The following is a 6,000-nucleotide window of genomic DNA, read 5'->3' as shown; positions in this document are numbered from 1 at the left end:
TTTGGCATCTTTTTACTTGTCAGGTCGTTTAGCGGGGTCACAATGGATCCATAATTTCTGACAAATTTCCGGTAATAACCAGTCAGGCCCAAGAAAGCTCGAACCTGAGTCTGGGTGGTTGGAGGAGCCCAGTCCTGGATGGCCTGTATTTTGCTCTCCAATGGTTGAACCTGGCCTCCACCTACAAGGTGGCCCAGGTATACATCCTGCGTCTGCCCTATCTGGCACTTGGTGGCCTTGATAGTGAGGCCTGCCTTCTGCAGGGCCTCTAACACTTTCCTCAGGTGGACCAGGTGATCCTCCCAGGTGGAGCTAAAGACAGCGATATCGTCCAGATACGCCGCACAGAAGTCGTCCAGCCCAGTGAGAACTCGATTCACCAGCCTTTGGAAGGTGGCAGGTGCATTTTTCAAACCAAAGGGCATTACCACGAACTGATAATGCCCACCCGGGGTAGAAAATGCTGTTTTGGGCTTGGCCTCCTCAGCTAACCTGATTTGCCAATACCCAGCTGTCAGGTCAAACGTACTTAAGTAGCTGGCCGAGGCCAACCGGTCGATAAGTTCGTCTGCTCTTGGTATTGGGTGGGCGTCAGTCTTAGTGACTGCATTGAGACCTCTGTAGTCCACGCAAAACCTCATCTCTTTCTTACCGCCCTGGGTATGAGGTTTCGGCACGAGCACTACGGGACTAGCAATGGCAAGAGGAGAGAAAAGCAAAACACGCCCCCGAATCCGGAAACGCCGCTGCCTTTCTCCGAGGCATCTCTACATTAAAGGTTTCCCTTCCTGTACAAAAATATTCATCTCCGCAACGCAGGCACCCTTGCACCATGGTGCAGAGCTGCCTGCGTTGGCGCAGGCAGCCCATTGTGCGCCGGCACAGGGGAAAAGGACAGGAATGCGCCGCATTTTATAGATACGGCGCATCCCTGCCCTTTTCTTTTGCCGTAGGGAAGCGCAGCAGGAAGGCCTGCTGCACTTCCCGACGGCAAAACCTCATAAATCTGCCCCATAGTATAAAACACTAGCAAAGTGGGGCCGGTCACCCACCCTATTTGCAAAACTATTCCTGTGTGGGAAAAATAGGCACTTGCTGTACTGTAAAACGTAACCAAGGCGGGTCACTTATTTACGAAAACCGTTCTGTCATTGCTGCAGGCAGGTATGTAAACTGTGTGTTTTTCTAAACAGTTCCTCTCCAGAACATGGAGGCATTTGAAGTTATTCTCAAGACCCCAGTGCCCGATTCCTTGGCGCAGAGGGTAGACCGAAGATTCTCCATACAGTGTAAAAAAAAAAAAAATCATAAACAAACAATAACAAACTCCCACCACAATCCCTTCTTGTGTTCTGTTGAAGAGCAGCCAGAGCTGAACAGCGGGATGAGGCTTATCCGAGGACTCACGGTTTCCCGCACAATGTGTGTTTCACAAGTTCATTCGGGGTTTTGGGAACTTTTATGCAATATATGTTTAATAAAGATAAAAATAATACAGCGTTAAACCTGGGTTTGTTATATTTCCAATTTTCCGAGATATGATATTTGCACCACTGCACAATTATTCCGCGTTTCTCATTTATTTTTCAAGCGCCGCTGGACCGCCAGGAGTCTGCTTCTGCTCACCAGGGCGTTTTATAGTCTAGAAAATCACTGTGCCACATATAGATTTTTAAGTAGTGCAACACATAGACGGAGTGTAATTTGTAGCTTAGCAACACAGATGCCTTTGAAGGCTGAACGTCGCCCCGTATTCTTTTATTCCCCTTAAAACATCTTCATTTTTAGGTCTAGGATTTGACAGCACCACCTTCTCTGTTTGCTCCTACTGGCTCCCTGTCTAGTAGCGTTCCACTGTGCAAACGCGCAGGCGTTAACCTGTATTCCCTGACCTATTGACTTTGCCAATGTTTTTTTCAGTTCTGAGACAGCAAGAGGTAGCTTTTAATTCTCACACATTAAACATGACCTTCTCATCCACTTTCTTATCCTCATTAAGCTGCTCCTATCTATTCACCCGCTCTCAAACTTAGCAAAAAACGAGCTTGATTTCTCCTCGCCGAAGCCCCTCGCCCCAACCAACCCCAGTGCTTAGTCAGCCGCTGTTAGACTTGACATCATTGTCGTGAGTCTCCCTTCCACTTTTTGCTGTTGCCTCATCTGTTTTTGCTGGTCTAGATACTTTGGACGCTTTGCCACTGCTGTTCAGTGCCAAAATACAAGTGCTTCCTATTGTAAATTGTTGTATGGATTAGTGATTCCATGATTGTTTATTTGATTTACTTGTCAGACCCCGGTACAGTGCACCATGTGTGCCCAGGGCCTGTAAATCAAATGCTGTTGGTGGGCTTGCAGCACTGATTGTGCCACCCACAGAAGCGGCCTGTAAAATGTGGCTCAGGCCTGCCATTGCAGAGTCTGTGTGCAGTCTGGGATTGCCATGTCGACTTGGCAAGTGCACACACTTGTCAGTCCCTAAACCTTCCCATTTCTGCCTGTTAGTCACCCCTAAGGTAGGCCCAAGGTACTCCCATGGTCAGGGTGCATTGTATGTGAAAGGTAGGACATGCCCTGATGTGTGTGGCATTTCCTGATGGTGAAATACTGCCAATTTTGTTTTTCACTATTGTGAGGCTATCTGTTCCCATAGGCCAGTATAGGCAGTTTTATTATAACATTTATAAGCATAACTGACCCAGGGAACAAGATGGGAAAATAAAGTTTAGTATGCCTGAACTCAGAATGTTAAAGTGTATCTTTTAGTGTGGGTGATTTTAACATTCTGTGTTTGAAAATACCACTTTTAGAAAGTAGGTATTTTCTTTCCTAACGATCCAGTATGCCTCTGCAAGGTTTGTGTATTGCATGTTTGGCTTGTGAGTGATGGGAGCTGGGACAGGGTTTCAGCTCCAGCAGTCTGATGAGTCAGGGCTGTCTCCACCTCCTGCCAGGAAGCTGCACCAGTGAGGACAGGATTTTGCTGTTTGCTTTGTCACCTGCTTGAAGAAAAAATCTCCAAGAGCTTGAAACTGAGCTTGCCTCCTATCTGAAGTCTCAGGGACACAAAGACTTCATCACCAGCTCCCCTGAATTTCCTTGCTGGGAATTCCAACCTGCAAAGAGGTGCCTGCTGCTGTTTAGGACCTCTTGAGACTGTCTGTTGTTAGGAGCTGGAAGATTGACGCAACAAGGAAGAAGCCAGTCGCATCTGCACCGATTCCGACGCATCGCCAAGTCACAGAGAAGACGCATGCCGCATCCGCACCTGGTCCCGACGCATCGCCAAGCCATGGAGAAGAAGCGTGCTGCATCTACACCGGGTGGCGACGCATCGCCGAGAAAACAGTCGCAGCACCTGCAGTGCCGCTGCAAACGTTCATTGCATCAAGCCGCCATTTTGTCGCATCGCACCTGATCGTCGCCATGCATCAAAGCGCCATCTTGTCGCATCATAACTGGAACACAGTAAGAAACAGACGCATCCCCTCCTCTCCAGTAAGGAACAGATGCATCGCCTCCCCTGCGCCACAGTAAGGAACAGGTGCACCGCCTCCCCCGAAGCAAGGAACTGATGCATCACCTTCCCTGCGACCCTTTTGTTTGTTTTGCGTGACGCATCCAAGGTACTTTGTGGGAAAAAGTGTTGCATTTACAACTTGCATTGAACAGAACTATTTCTACCATTGAAGAGCCTATTTTTTATACGGTATTGTGGATTTTTGCCGTTTGGTCTTGTTTAGGTAAAGATACTTATTTTTAGGTCTCGCCTGACCCAGCGCATGCGCTGGTCTAGCGAGACATTTTGTGAGGACTCCAAAAAGTGCTACCAGGCCAGCCTAGAGCTACAGTGCATGTGCGTGGGCGCGCGATTCACGCTTTACCGTGATTACTTTCACTTTCGCGGCCGCAGGGCCGCTTTGATGTTCTCCTTGAGGCTTCAATAGATTGCAGCAGTTAAAACAAGCATTGGCATAGCCAATAGGTCTCGCTTTTGGGACCTTATAAGTGTTTAGTTATGCAACTGTTGCATGGCTAAACACTTATAAGGTCCCAAAGGCGAGACCTATTGGCTATGCCAATGCTTGTAACTGCTTGTCAGTGGGAGAGAACCAACCTCCTGGATAACACGTGCTGCTGTCCATCCTGTGCAGTGGCCTCTCGAGGCTTGTGTCCGGTCACTGGCCGGCGTGCATCTGAGGGCAGCTGTTCTGTGCTGAGTGTCTGTAAAAGGCACAGGCATGGCTCTACAAAAAAAGCCACCCCCACAGAGCCACACACACAGAGCCTCCCACACACACACAGAGCCTCCCACACGCACACAGAGCCACCCACACACACAGCCACCCACACACACACACAGCCATCTGCACTCCCTCAGCCGGCTTGTGAGTGTAACAGCTTTGCGGTAATTGTTCATTGTATGTAAGACATCAGGCCAATCTGAGCTGTTAGCCGAGACCTAAAAAACAGCTAAACGTAATATATCACGTGTGATTTGTTTACAGCGCGTCTGTTGCAGGTAAAGAAATTGGATTTATATGTAATCGGTGCAATCAGGAAACTCTGTGCGCTAATTGCCAACAGATCATCAATTATAGCGTATTTACGTCATGCCATCAAAATATCACGGCACGCTTAAAAATCAAAGCAGAACCCATGTGCAGGCCATTACATTACTCCTGCGCTAGAATGAACAAGTCCTAAACTCCTTTAGCTGCACAGACATCTTGCCAGCGCTCCAAATGTTTTTTTTTTGTTTAATTGTACTTTTCAAGTTATGAAACGGTAAGCTCTGGTAACAAAAGCCATTTGAGCGGGTTGCCCTGCAAGCATAGCCCCAGGGCCGGTGTCTGTTACTGTGAGCAGAACCACTCACCCTGCAAATATCATTCTCTCACTTTTATAACCCCCCTGTAACACAGTGCAACCATATATGCACAATAATTTAGCCCCCACCCCATTCCGCTTGACTCTGCACTCTAACTCCTTGGAGTCTCTAAACAGTATCACCCCCTCTTTTCACTCACCTTAATCCGGTTCCTTTGATAAAGATGGCCAGAGGCCGTTACCTCTGCTGCCCACAACGAGCGTGGTGACACCGTTCCCCAACTTGCCAATGAGCCACTGGTAATCAGACCTATGGATGCAGAACCTGCACAAGACCGCCTGAAGCAGTAGACATTCAAAAGACTTAAAGTGAGAGGGAAGGGATGCAAGGAGCCACCCACACTGCACGTACCCCGCTGACTGTGCGCAGCCACTAGCATGTATGTAAGTACACCCAGGCTAGTCATTCATAGCCGTGAGCTAACCACTCTACAGGTTTAATGGGTGGAGGCTGCATTTTCATAGGGCAAGCATTATGCATATTCCTCTCTGGGGGTGGCTTCATGTGAAGGCGGAGCCAAGTTGTCGTTACCGCTGGTCACTTACATGCCACTGGTTTGCAGACACTCCAGCGGGGCAAGCCCTTGACTCTCCTAGCGGATGCTCAGCCTCCGTGCATTGTGAAGGTATAGGCTCGCTTGGGGGACCTTATTCTGTATAGTGGCCCCTGGCTCCTCCTCATCGATGTCGTCATCGCTCTTTCTCAAGCCAGCAGGCAGCAGACCGCTCCACATCCTTCGACTACGCACGCGTAAAACAAAGTAACGTGTGCACAGCGCAGGCGCACGAGAACAACAAACAGCCTGATTCGCTATACGTCATCCCGTTAAATTGTTACTGCTTTAGAGATAACGCTGGAATGGTAATCGCCATATTCAGGTTGACAAGAGAAGAGATGCGCCGCCAGAAAGTTCTCGAAAAAGGGAGCGAGCGAAGCATGAATGAAAAATAAGGGTAGAATATAGACTCAATACCATACAGTGAAGAACATTGGTTTGCTGAGAAGACTGGCGACATTTCCTTGTTAATGCACAACACAACAACTGCGCCACAACCTACGTGAGGAGAATGGAAGCAGCGGCGCCAGCCCGGCAACAACAAACGGCCCGTGGA

The sequence above is a fragment of the Triturus cristatus genome, chromosome 9 (genome assembly GCF_964204655.1).
Source record: "Triturus cristatus chromosome 9, aTriCri1.1, whole genome shotgun sequence".
Lineage (NCBI taxonomy): Eukaryota > Metazoa > Chordata > Amphibia > Caudata > Salamandridae > Triturus > Triturus cristatus.
The sequence above is the reverse complement of the archived record's forward strand: the minus strand, read 5'-3'. Positions refer to the sequence as shown.